The sequence below is a fragment of the Staurois parvus genome, unplaced genomic scaffold, assembly GCF_062004578.1.
Source record: "Staurois parvus isolate SC_StPar_1 unplaced genomic scaffold, SC_StPar_1.0 ptg000133l, whole genome shotgun sequence".
NCBI classification, from domain to species: Eukaryota; Metazoa; Chordata; class Amphibia; order Anura; family Ranidae; genus Staurois; species Staurois parvus.
Window position 1 is genome coordinate 12,157,213 of NW_028317929.1, and position 13,623 is coordinate 12,170,835.

Sequence of the window (13,623 nt, forward strand, 5' to 3'; positions counted from 1 at the left end):
ATGAGAGAAACTGCTTGCCTCCATTTGCCCATTCTCAGAACTCTGTGTCATTAAATATATTTTTCTTTATTGATCCATCCAGTAATATAAAGAAAGCAAAACCAAAGTGGACCTATGTGTGATTTCTGTAAGTGGGGAAAAAAATCCCAGAGCATTGTACATGCATGATTTTACACCTCAGACCTTCGCAACACAGCTGGGACTTTTCTTTGGGCTGTGTTGCACAGTGTACATTGTAGGCTCTTTTTCTGGCCCTCATTACATCTTTTTTTTTGGCAACACTGCACACACTGAAGAGATTTGTAAACCTTGGATTTACACTACTGCAGCTGCATTATGATCTGATTTTCAGGGCAATTTTAAGTAGTGCGACATTGTGCATTTTGATGCGATTTTTTTTATACTGCTACGCTTTTTGTTTTTGCCAAAGGTAAGCATATCTGCTGTGACATAAATTACGTGAACAATGCCCAGCCAGGCTCCCTCCTTTGTAGTGGTTCTCATACATTGGGTCACAGATGTCATACAAAAGTGGGTATTCATGCACCAGGGGTATCGAGGGTTAGGGACTGATGTGAATGTACAATATATATATGTAAAGCGCTGCGTAAATTGATGGCACTATATAAGTACCTGTAATAAAATAAATAATCAACTCCTCATTATCATTGCCAACTTTCTTGCCGCTTTCCTCCATAATTGCAGCATGACATGAGCACATTTTGCTGGGAGGAGGAGACTAGTTGGGATGCAATTCTTATGTGTTTCCATTGAAGTCTATAGGGCAGAGAATCATGCTGCATCACACCAAAGTAGCACCTGTGCCTTCTCCAAACTCCCATCGCAGTCACATTACATTGGTGTGAATGGGCACGATTGAAATCAATGTAATTTCCACTGTCATGCAACTCTGTGTGACCCAAGTCGCATATGAAATCACACTAGTGTGAACCGGGCCTTTATCTAGTTCAAGGAGTAGGTTAGAATAAAGCAGGGAGTACAGCCTCTCCATCTACCACCATCTAATTTCAGGTAGGTAAGTGAGGTATTTAAGTACAGTACATTTTTAAAATAAACATTTTTATTTGCTGGAGGTGTGGAAAGTGGGAATTAAAAGTGATACTAAACCTAAAAATGTTTTTTTACCTTAATGCATTGCTTCCATTAAGGTAAAGAAAAAACGGTTTCAGTTTCCCTGTGCTCCGCTTTCCCTGTGTGAAGGGGAAGAGAGGGGAGAAGAGATCAGCACTGTGCATGGCTGCATCTCTTCATCCCTCTCTTCCTTTTCACACATGGACTCGAACAGCAGCAGGAGCCATTGGCTTATGTTTCTATCAATCAAATTCATTGAAGATGAAGTGGGGGTCTGGGCTAAGTCCTGCTGTATGTGTCTATGGAGTGTGGCTCCATAGACACACAGGTCTGCAGCAAGCACAAACTGTGTACCCCCTAGCAAACGACTTGCTATGGGGACACACAAAAATCCAATTGAAAAAAGCAGGTGAGTATAACATGTTTGTTATTTTAATTTTTAAAAAAATCAGACTTTAGTAACACTTCAAGCTTTAGAACAGTATTAAACCCAGAAGCAAACATTTAAGATATTGCAATTTACCTATTCTTGGATGTGATGACTAAATTAGTTTCCTTGTTTAGGCTTTCTTTCCCTTATTTTCAGCTGGTGATCTGGCCAGAAAGTCTGTTGTTTTTAAAAAGAACATGATGTAGCAGTTAGAGGGATGAGAAAAACCATTTACTAAAGATCGGGACACTTGCAATGATCACCTTTTATTCATTTATGTAAATCCTTTATCCAAAAATAAAAAAACTGTTTGCTAACTGCTTATAAAGTGTGAGCTGGAGTTTAGCTTCAATTTGTTGGTGTATATAAATCTGAGTAGAGTAATTCAATGCGGATGTGTTACTGGCCAGATCACCAGGTAGAAAACACAGGGTAAAAAATCTAAAAAAGAAAACTAACACAGTCGCCACATCTGATGATTGGTAAGGTGCAATATATTAACATCTTGATTTGGAGTTTCAATATTTATGGTTTCACGCTTCCTTTAATTGACCTAATGTATGCATATGTAAAAATTCACATTTAGATACATATATTAATACTGACTTTTTAGGAAATATATTTGTATTTTTACTTTATGTATAGCCAATATGTTTTTTTGTTGTTTTGGATAGAATCAGGATTGGAACCTGTCAAGTTTCTGTTATAGCATCTGGTGACTACTGCTGGCAGGACAGAAAGTGATGGGAAATCCAATATTTTACATTTTTTTACCTGAATAACTGAGATTAACTCTTGTAATAGAAACATCTGTTCCTGTGATATCTGTGTCTATGATGGGTATTCTCCTCATTTTGTTAGATTTTCCTCTCCCTGGGACAATCTTTACAATACAGAGAAAAAACAACAACAGGGGATTCAAGTCTACCATACTTTATCCAAGACCAAAAGGGAAAGCTTGGGCTATTATTCATACAGGAGTGTTGTGAAAGACTGGGTTTACAGCAAGTAGTATGATGCATCTTGTAGAACTGGAATCTGACTGACTATTAAGGGCAGCACAAACACCTTTTGTTCCTTCACTTTATGGAAATCCCATGTATAAGCCCCTCAGGCGTAACTGGCCTATACAATGAAAAAGCAGGAAATACTTTTACAAAATTCACAACTGCAGTTAAACATGTGAACCCTCACCTTGTAAAACAGCCCATTCAGTTTAAAATAGAAATGCAAGAGAACCCATTTGTGTATAGATCTAAAAAAATTCTAAACACTTTCTTTTTATAAGTGATCAAATACCCTCTGTTCTCAGCTGCATAAGGAGCTCAAAGAGCTGGAAGAGGAGAAACAGCAGCACACTAGTGAAAGGCTGTGCAGAGGGGGGCATGTTAGCACAAGTCCGATCATTGGATTAGCTCCTAGCACAGCTAGAAAACTGACCATGCAGGTCTTGACTGCCTAGTGTGAGCAGTTTTTAATAGGAAAGCAGAGGGACTGGCAGGAACACCAGGGATTTCACAAAAAGGAAACAATACAAGGAGAATAGGATACTTTTTCATACAAGATATAACAGGCAAATATCAGGAATCTGAAATTTTGGGGTACATATTCTTTAATATACCCAAACTATTGCAAATAGCAGACTGTGCAGCCATTATGTCCGATCTAACTTAGTTTTTGTCGTATCTACATGACATTTTGGTCTGCTGGCAGTTAAAAAAAAAATATATACAGTGGGGATCGAAAGTTTGGGCACCCCAGCTAAAAATTTGTATTAATGTGCATAAAGAAGCCAAGGAAAGATGGAAAAATCTCCAAAAGGCATCAAATTACAGATTAGACATTCTTATAATATGTCAACAAACGTTAGATTTTATTTCCATCATTTACACTTTCAGAATAACAGAAAACAAAAAAATGGCGTCTGCAAAAGTTTGGGCACCCTGCAGAGTTAATATCTTGTACTGCCCCCTTTGGCAAGTATCACAGCTTGTAAACGCTTTTTGTAGCCAGCCAAGAGTCTTTCAATTCTTGTTTGAGGTATCTTTGCCCATGCTTCCTTACAAAAGTCTTCCAGTTCTTTGAGATTTCTGGGCTGTCTGTCACGCACTGCTCTTTTAAGGTCTTCCATAGATTTTCAATTATGTTGAGGTCAGGAGATTGTGAAGGCCATGGCAAAACCTTCAGTTTACGCCTCTTGATGTAATCCCCTGTGGATTTCGAGGTGTGTTTAGGATCATTATCCATTTGTAGAAGCCATCCTCTCTTTAACTTCAGCTTTTTCACAGATGGCATCAAGTTACCATCCAAAATTTGCTGAAATTTTATTGAATCCATTTTTCTTTCTACTCGTGAGATGTTCCCTGTGCCACTGGCTGCAACACAACCCCAAAGCATGATTGATCCAACCCCATGCTTAACAGTTGGACAGAGGTTCTTTTCATTAAATTCTGTGCCCCTTCTTCTCCAAACGTACCTTTGCTCATTCCGGCCAAAAAGTTCAATTTTAACCTCATCGGTCCACAGAACTTGTTTCCAAAATGCATCAGGCTTGTCTATATGTTCATTTGCAAAGTTCAAACGATGATTTTTGTGGTGAGGACGTAGAAGAGGTTTTCTTCTGATGACTCTTCCATGAAGACCATATTTGTACAAGTATCTCTTTATAGTGGAATAGTGTACCACAACTCCAGTGTCTGCCAGATCTTTCTGGAGGGATCGTGCAGTCAAACGTGGGTTTTGAATTGTTTTTCTCACAATCCTGCGAGCTGTTCTGTCTGATATTTTTCTTGGTCTTCCAGATCTTGCTTTAACTTCCACTGTTCCTGATGACTGCCATTTCTTAATTACATTCCGAACAGAGGATATTGACATCTGAAAACGCTTTGCTATCTTCTTATAGCCTTCTCCAGCTTTGTGAGCGTCAACTATTTTCAGTTTCAGTTTTCTAGACAACTGCTTAGAAGAACCCATGGTGCTGATTGTTGGGGCAAGGTCAGATGAGTCTGGGCATTTAAAACCTTTGAGATTGACATAACCTGGTCTTCCCAGATGATGATTGAGAACAATCCATGACACTGGCAGGTCTCAGCTTTGCAAAGGGGGCAGTGCATGCTATAAATTCTGCAGGGTGCCGAAACTTTTGCAGACGCCATTTTTTTGTTTTCTGTTATTTTGAAAGTGTAAATGATGTAAATAAAATCTAACTTTTGTTGACATATTATAAGAATGTCTAATCTGTAATTTGATGCCTTTTGGAGATTTTTCCATCTTTCCTTGGCTTCTTTATGCACATTAATACAAATTTTTAGCTGGGGTGCCCAAACGTTCGATCCCCACTGTATATATAAGGCTGATAACATTGATCTGCAACCACCCTAAATCCCAGCTTTCGCTTTGATGTTTCGTCAGGAAAATCCAAGCTGGTCCATCCAGTGCAAGGGCCTCCTAAACCCTCCCCTATCCAGTGTAAAGGCCAGCATTTAAACCAGTGCTATACAGTTAGGTCCATATATATTTGGACACAGGCACAATTTTAGTTTTTTTTGTTTGCTAGGGGGTACACGGTTTTTTCACCTCAACAGGAAGCCCCTGCATGGTGACTGCTGCTCACTAATCAGAATGCATTGGTAATCCCATGTTTAAGGCTTTTGGCATCTGCGAGCCAACGTTCTCAGCCCCTTGTCTCATCAAGGAATAGTGTACTTCCTTGTTAAGTGTTATCCTAGTAAGTAGATATAATACTTAAAACCCTTAAGCTTGGTACACACGGTAAGGAGCTAGCCAAGAGGTCGCTGTACTAAAGATGCAATGTACTAAAAATGCAATTTTAGTACAGTGATCTCTTGTGTTCTGACAACGGGACCGACCTCTCGCCAGAACACACCAGTCATTGTGCATGTGTCCAAATACATATGGACCTAAATGTATATACCCCAGGGAACACTTCTGAAAGGTTCAGGGGATAAAAGGGAGTCTAATAGTGAAGTAAGACAATGAGTTGGAATTGTAATAAAGAAGGAACTTTCCACTGAATAATAACCTTAAACTGGGAGAAAACTGAGGCACTGGTAAAGAAAATGGGGACAATGATGGGTAACTGAGATTAGGTGATTTAATAATGTTGTTTTTAGAATATCCACACAGAGGTTCTTTAAATTAGGTGATCCTGACCAGGGGAAAAAAATCATGGAGATCCACTAAAGAGATATTTGAGTTTAAGTTATCCACTAGAGAGGGTGCTTTAAATCCCAGCTAGGAGGAATGTTGAGATTGCTGTAGATGCGCTGCAACAGAAATTAGTCAAAAATGTGCTGCAGATCTGGCTGGTTCACTTTGAGACTGGGTTCAACGGCAAGCAGTAATTTCCTTCACCAGCAAACCCAGTTCACTCATTTGTCCTTTGTGACATCATTGCCCTAGAAAGGTTAAATCCCCGTACACCTGGTCCAAATATTGGTCAAAATCAGCCGGTACAGTAGATATGGTTGTCTATGGGACCTTGCTTGACAGATGCCAATCTCTCTTTCGGCTTCTGTCGAACAAGCTTGCTGGAAAACCGGCGTCCAATCAACGCTCTCAGCCAATGGCTGCGGGCACTGACTGGTGTGTTCTGGCGAGAAGTCGGTCCCGTTGTCAGAACACAAGAGATCACTGTACTAAAATTGCATTTTTAGTACATTGCATCTTTAGTACAGCGACCTCTTGGCTAGCTCCTTACCGTGTGTACCAAGCTTAAGGGTTTTAAGTATTATATCTACTTACTAGGATAACACTTAACAAGGAAGTACACTATTCCTTGGTGAGACAAGGGGCTGAGAACGTTGGCTCGCAGATGCCAAAAGCCTTAAACATGGGATTACCAATGCATTCTGATTAGTGAGCAGCAGTCACCATGCAGGGGCTTCCTGTTGAAGTAACTCACAGCCACTGTGATTTCTGGACCGCTTTTAAATCTCTTGCTTACTGGCCATTTAAGTACGGAAGGAAGGTACTGGTGCACCATCCAGCCCCAATGCTGGCAGCCTGTCAAACTCTTTGAGAGGCAGAAAGCTGCTGCAGCTGCATGGTGCACCAACAGTACTTCCGTTTAGAGCAGTGTGCAACCAAGGACAAATACCTAGAAAGCAGACTGCAATCATTTTGGGCAACCTGCTCTAAATGCAATCCCTGCACAGTGCACCGTCCAGCCACAGCAGCAATCAGGCTCTCATAGAGTTTGACAGGCTGCTGGCAGTGGGGTTGGAGAGTGCACCTGTGCTCCCTGCCCACACCGAAATGATGATGACACCAGGGCAAACCCCCCAGTGTGCATGGTGCCTTATTGGTTTAGGAAATTAATATTCACAGAACTTAATAAGGAAAACAGTTTATCTCCACTCACCGGTGAACTTAAAGTGGTAGTAAATTAAATATATTTATACTTCTACCTACAGTTAAGATTATAATAAAGCTTGCCTGCAGATAAGGTAAATATCTCCTAAATGTGCGCTATTTAGGAGATATTCGCTCTTTTTGAAAGCCGCGCATGCGGTCTGAATGAAACAGCATTCCAGTGCCATTCCTGCAAAGCACTGTGTAGTGGCCGGAGACTCCAGTGACGTCATCGCGGCTTGGCCAGTCAGACAACCGGAGCTCGTTAACCCAGGAGAAAGACGGAAGTCTCTGCAGCGGTGACAGCGAGCCGCGGGAGGGCTTTGTTTTAAGGTAAGTTTTAAGGAAAGTCCTAGCACATTATGATATTACCTTGCAGGGGATTTTTTTTTTTTTTTTTTAAGCTGTGGTTTAATATCGCTTTAAGTCTGCATCGTGCCTGACAAAAGTGCCCCCCACCAGTGATGCGACAGACACAATCGCCTTAATTCACCACTGACATCTTCAATCAGTCTTTTTCCGGCTTCGATATCTCCATCCATCTTAACTGTCTGGTCAAAGAGGGTGCAAGTTGCACACATTCACACGAGCTAATTCATCATGGCACCCACGACATGCAGATAATGTACACTAATGCAGGCCATAGATGGGTCGAAAATCGGCCGATTTTTCAGGCGAAAAAAAAAAAAAAAAAAAAATCGGCCAATTTTTGCACTGTTAGTGGGTTAATTGGTTGGCCGTTTTTTGCAGTTTTTTATCAGTCATGTTGGAAAATTTGCAGCCGATTTTGACCATCGGCCGATTTTCCCAGCAATGATGGGCAAATCGGCCGATCGTTTTACCGATAAAAAATACGCGCATGAGCCGTGACCTGCAAGGGACAGAAGTTATGGGGTGAACTCTATGATTTTGTCGGGCCGATTTATTTTACCATAGGTGGTAACGTCGGCCGAATGAACGACCGATTTTTTTTTTTTTTTCCGAAAAATCGGCCGATGTTCAACCCGTCTATGGCCTGCATAAGTTAAGCATGCATGCCTCAGTGTACACTAGGGAAAAAGTGCTAACAGAAAAGCAGTTCTACTATAAAATCCTCCCTGCTAGCTATTTGCAATTTAGAAAAACTTCTGCTTACAAATAGCCAAAACTATTTTGCTTTGGAAAGTGTAGGGAAGGGTTATAAAACCCCTGCGAGGTTATTTTTTTTCTGCCAGTGTACCATTAGGGAAACTTTCCTTCACATCCTGCCCCACAATCCCTACAGGAAATTAGTGTAAATCTCTCAAAATTAGAGTACTTTCCTTCTTAGACAGTTGCCCCTGGAACAAATGGAAGAAAAACCCCTCATTTCTAGTTTTGGGGAAAACTCTTTGGATTTCTTCTCACTTTCTCTTGAATGACAATGATCACCAATAAAAATAGAGAGGTGAATCCTCCAAGGAGGTTGTAAACAGTAATAAAAAAAATGTATAGGGTTTCTAACCCTTTTTCAACTCTATCCATTCAACTGCATTATGCTCATGATGGGATCCATAGTGAATACAACCAGAAAAGACAGGTAATCTCAACACATACTGCTCTCTCTGCTTCTGCTCTATTTCTCTCAAAATGTCTGAAATAGTTAAATTTTTACTGTTTTTCAGTGCATTCTGGGCATTTTGGAAGGTCTCCTGATGTTATCTTTAAAAAACACTTCTAAACGCAAACGCGAATAAACCCGGTATGCAAATGCTGCTAAACAGACGTTTTTTAACTTACGTTTTTCCAGCAGTTTCCATGGTTCAGAAGTGTTTTCCAAACGTCCCATGTACATGGAGCCTTAGGGATCTGCACTAAGGCTGCATTCATCAAATTGTCCAAATCACACTGAAGCTCCACCCCTTGTATCATGTAATGATTTTAGCAACACCTAATGCAGCTGCAGGCTCCTGATGCCTGATTTATATGCAGAACACAGCAATTTTAACTGTACTGACCGACAAATAAGTAAAAGGCGAGAGGGGGATTTTCATGTTCTAGAACTATAGTGGGTCTTCTGATTGACCTTTATGCAGAACTGAAGCTCCTATGAAAACTGCTAGCAGCAAAATTATTTGGCAAAAGATGTTACATCTTCTCTGCCATAAACGTGTCTGCTACATTTTTTTTTGTAATTTACAATGCCTTTAGCAAATGTGCACCAATGGTAGTTGCCGAATGGCTGAACACAAAACCACCATTCTGAAAGATGCACCAGAGAACATGGCAGAGCTGGCCTTGCATCACTAGAAAAGAGGCCAAACTCAAAAGCAAGTTCGCCATGTTGTGTAAGTATGCATGCATTCTTCACATGATGACAAGCGCTCTTGGGGACCTGAATTGGGAATTGGCATAGGTCTGTGTTAACACTCCCCCTAATATTTCTGGAGAAAGGGTGAGGGTTGGATGCCAGAGGGAGAGGCTGTGATGGAGGTGAGGGCTGGGTACCAGAGGGGGAGGAGGAGGAAGGTGTGATAGTTGTGGACTGGAGGAGGGAGTGACTGAGGAGGGAGGAGCAAGGGCTGTGGACCAGAAGAGCAGGGTCTGAGGGCTGTGGGGCTGTGGACCAGAAGGGGAGGGGCTGAGGGCTGTGGACCAGAAGGGGAGGGGCTGAAGGCTGTGAACCAGAAGGGGAGGGGCTGAGGGCGGTGGACCAGAAGGGGAGGGGCTGAGGGCGGTGGACCAGAAGGGGAGGGGCTGTGGACCAGAAGAGTATGGGCTGAGAGCTGCGGACCAAAAGAGGAGTGGCTGAGAGCTGCGGACCAAAAGAGGAGTGGCTGAGAGCTGCGGACCAAAATAGGAGGGGCTGAGAGCTGCGGACCAAAAGAGGAGGGGCTGAGAGCTGCGGACCAAAAGAGGAGGGGTTGAGGACTGTGGACCAGAAGAGAAGGGGCTGTAGGCTGTGGACCAGAAGAGGAGGGGCTGTGGACCAGAAAAGTAGGGCTGAGAACCAGAAAAATAGGGGCTGAGGGCTGTGGACCAGAAAAATAGGGACTGAGGACCAAAAGAGTAGGGGCTGAGGGTTGCAGACCAGAAGAGTAGGAGCTGAGGGCTGCGGACCAGAAGAGTAGGAGCTGAGGGCTGCGGACCAGAAGAGTAGGAGCTGAGGGCTGCGGACCAGAAGAGTAGGAGCTGAGGGCTGCGGACCAGAAGAGTAGGAGCTGAGGGCTGCGGACCAGAAGAGTAGTGGCTGAGGGCTGTGGACCAGAAGAGTAGGGGCTGAGGACTAAAAGAGTAGGGACTGAGGACCAGAAGAGTAGGGACTGAGGACCAGAAGAGTAGGGACTGAGGACCAGAAGAGTAGGGACTGAGGACCAGAAGAGTAGGGACTGAGGACCAGAAGAGTAGGGACTGAGGACCAGAAGAGTAGGGACTGAGGACCAGAAGAGTAGGGACTGAGGACCAGAAGAGTAGGGACTGAAGACCAGAAGAGTAGGGACTGAGGGATGTGGATCAGAAGAGGATAGGGTGAGGGCTGTGGAGAAGACTGGAAGAGGAGGAGAAGAAGAAGTGTGCAGAGTGGAGGAGAAAGGAATGAGGAGTGTAGGCCTGAGGAGGAAAAAAAGAAGTATGTAGAGTGGAGAAGAAGGGAGTGAGCAGTGAAGACTAGAGGTGGAGGGGAAGAAGAAGAAGCGTGTAGAGTGGAGGAAGAAGTGTGTAGGATGAAGGAAAAGGGAGTGAAGATTGTAGACGGGAAGAGAAGTGTGTGAGGAATGTAGACCAGGAGGATTAGGGAAAGAAAAAGTGTGTGGAGCTGAATAGAAGGGAGTGAGGAGTGTAGACCAGAGGAGAAAAGAAGTGTGTAGAGTGGAGAAGAAGGGAGTGAGGAGTGTAGACTGGGGGTGGAGGGGAATAAGTATGTAGAGTAGAGGAAGAGGTGTGTAGAGCAGAGGAAAAGGGAGTGAGGAGTGTAGACTGGAGGAGGAGAAGAGTGTGAGGAGTGTAGACCAGAGGAGGAGGGGAAGAAGTGTGTGGAGTGGAGAAACATGGAGTGAGGAGTGTAGGCTGGAGAAGTGGGTGGAGTGAAGGAAAAAGGAGTGAGGAGTGTAGACTGGAGAAGAAGTGTGTGGAGTGGAGGAGAAGGGAGTGAGGAGTGTAGACTGTGGAGAAGAAGCGTGTAGAGTGGAGAAGGGAGTGAGGAGTGTAGACTGGAGAAGTGTGTGGAGTGAAGGAAAAAGGAGTGAGGAGTGTAGACTGGAGAAGAAGTGTGTGGAGTGGAGGAGAAGGGAGTGAGGAGTGTAGACTGTGGAGAAGAAGCGTGTAGAGTGGAGAAGGGAGTGAGGAGTGTAGGACGGAGGTGGAGAAGAAGGGAGTGAGGAGTGAAGACTGGAGGTGGAGGGGAAGAAGAAGAAGTGTGTAGAGAGCAGGAAATAAGAGTGAGGAATGGAAAAGAAGAGAGCGAGGAGCGGAGACCGGAAGAGAAGAGAGTGAGGAGCGGAGACCGGAAGAGAAGAGAGTGAGGCGCGGAGAATGGAAGAGAAGAGAGTGAGGAGCGTAGACCGGAAGAGAAAGGAGTGAGGAGCGTAGACCGGAAGAGAAAGAAGTGAGGAGCGTAGACCGGAAGAGAAGGGAGTGAGGAGCGTAGACCGGAAGAGAAGGGAGTGAGGAGCGTAGACCGGAAGAGAAGGGAGTGAGGAGCGTAGACCGGAAGAGAAGGGAGTGAGGAGCGTAGACCGGAAGGGAAGAGAGTGAGGAGCGGAGACCGGAAGAGAAGAGAGTGAGGCGCGGAGAATGGAAGAGAAGAGAGTGAGGAGCGGAGAATGGAAGAGAAGAGAGTGAGGAGCGTAGACTGGAAGAGAAGGGAGTGAGGAGCGTAGACTGGAAGAGAAGGGAGTGAGGAGCGTAGACTGGAAGAGAAGGGAGTGAGGAGCGGAGAATGGAAGAGAAGGGAGTGAGGAGCGGAGAATGGAAGAGAAGAGAGTGAGGAGCGTAGACTGGAAGAGAAGAGAGTGAGGAGCGTAGACTGGAAGAGAAGTGAGTGAGGAGCGCAGACTGGAAGAGAAGAGAGTGAGGAGCGCAGACTGGAAGAGAAGAGAGTGAGGAGCGCAGACTGGAAGAGAAGAGAGTGAGGAGCGGAGAATGGAAGAGAAGGGAGTGAGGAGCGTAGACCGGAGGAGAAGGGAGTGAGGAGCGTAGACCGGAAGAGAAGGGAGTGAGGAGCGTAGACCGGAAGAGAAGGGAGTGAGGAGCGTAGACCGGAAGAGAAGGGAGTGAGGAGCGTAGACCGGAAGAGAAGGGAGTGAGGAGCGTAGACCGGAAGGGAAGAGAGTGAGGAGCAGAGACCGGAAGAGAAGAGAGTGAGGCGTGGAGAATGGAAGAGAAGAGAGTGAGGCGCGGAGAATGGAAGAGAAGAGAGTGAGGAGCGGAGAATGGAAGAGAAGAGAGTGAGGAGCGTAGACTGGAAGAGAAGGGAGTGAGGAGCGTAGACTGGAAGAGAAGGGAGTGAGGAGCGTAGACTGGAAGAGAAGGGAGTGAGGAGCGGAGAATGGAAGAGAAGAGAGTGAGGAGCGCAGACTGGAAGAGAAGAGAGTGAGGAGCGTAGACTGGAAGAGAAGAGAGTGAGGAGCGCAGACTGGAAGAGAAGAGAGTGAGGAGCGGAGAATGGAAGAGAAGGGAGTGAGGAGCGTAGACCGGAGGAGAAGAGAGTGAGGAGCGTAGACTGGAGGAGAAGAGAGTGAGGAGCGCAGACTGGAAGAGAAGAGAGTGAGGAGCGCAGACTGGAAGAGAAGGGAGTGAGGAGCGTAGACTGGAAGAGAAGGGAGTGAGGAGCGGAGAATGGAAGAGAAGGGAGTGAGGAGCGTAGACTGGAAGAGAAGAGAGTGAGGAGCGTAGACCGGAGGAGAAGAGAGTGAGGAGCGTAGACTGGAGGAGAAGAGAGTGAGGAGCGCAGACTGGAAGAGAAGAGAGTGAGGAGCGCAGACTGGAAGAGAAGGGAGTGAGGAGCGTAGACTGGAAGAGAAGGGAGTGAGGAGCGGAGAATGGAAGAGAAGGGAGTGAGGAGCGTAGACTGGAAGAGAAGAGAGTGAGGAGCGTAGACCGGAAGAGAAGAGAGTGAGGAGCGCAGACTGGAAGAGAAGAGAGTGAGGAGCGGAGAATGGAAGAGAAGGGAGTGAGGAGCGTAGACCGGAGGAGAAGAGAGTGAGGAGCGTAGACTGGAGGAGAAGAGAGTGAGGAGCGCAGACTGGAAGAGAAGAGAGTGAGGAGCGCAGACTGGAAGAGAAGAGAGTGAGGAGCGTAGACTGGAAGAGAAGGGAGTGAGGAGCGGAGAATGGAAGAGAAGGGAGTGAGGAGCGTAGACCGGAGGAGAAGAGAGTGAGGAGCGTAGACCGGAGGAGGAGGAAGGGAAGTGGTGTGCGGAGCGGGGCTGTAGTTGCCGGCAGCAGCCAACAGGTTGCAGCGTTCCCCGCTCTGTGTGTCGGCTCCCTCCCAGTACACAGGCACTGAGCCCCCTCCGCCGGCCGCCCTCTGTCTCTCTCCTCCCTGCATGTCCGGGATAGGCGGCTCCCATCCCCGAGGGCGCCTCTGCTGTGTGCGCCGCGCACACGGGCCGCTGCCAGCCGACACGGGGGCATCCAGCCAGACGGAGCACGGAGACATGCCCGGAGCTTGAAGGCCGCCAGCTGTAAGTATCCGAGAGGGGGTGTGTGGAGAGGACATTGAGCCGCGGGGTCCCCGGCGCCTGTTTACTTCCTCCCGCGGTCCAGCCGCCT

The 13,623-nt window shown here is 45.7% G+C and overlaps 1 protein-coding gene across 1 annotated transcript in view; it reads left to right on the forward strand.

The window, feature by feature from the left end:
- The first annotated feature begins 13,312 nt into the window (after positions 1 to 13,312).
- The window catches only part of NR3C1 (nuclear receptor subfamily 3 group C member 1), a 239,869-nt gene continuing 239,558 nt past the window's right edge, over positions 13,313 to 13,623 (forward strand). The window contains exon 1 of the mRNA XM_089673025.1: positions 13,313 to 13,535. The gene's annotated coding sequence lies outside the window, so the exon portion shown is untranslated. The remainder of the gene's footprint in view (positions 13,536 to 13,623) is intronic.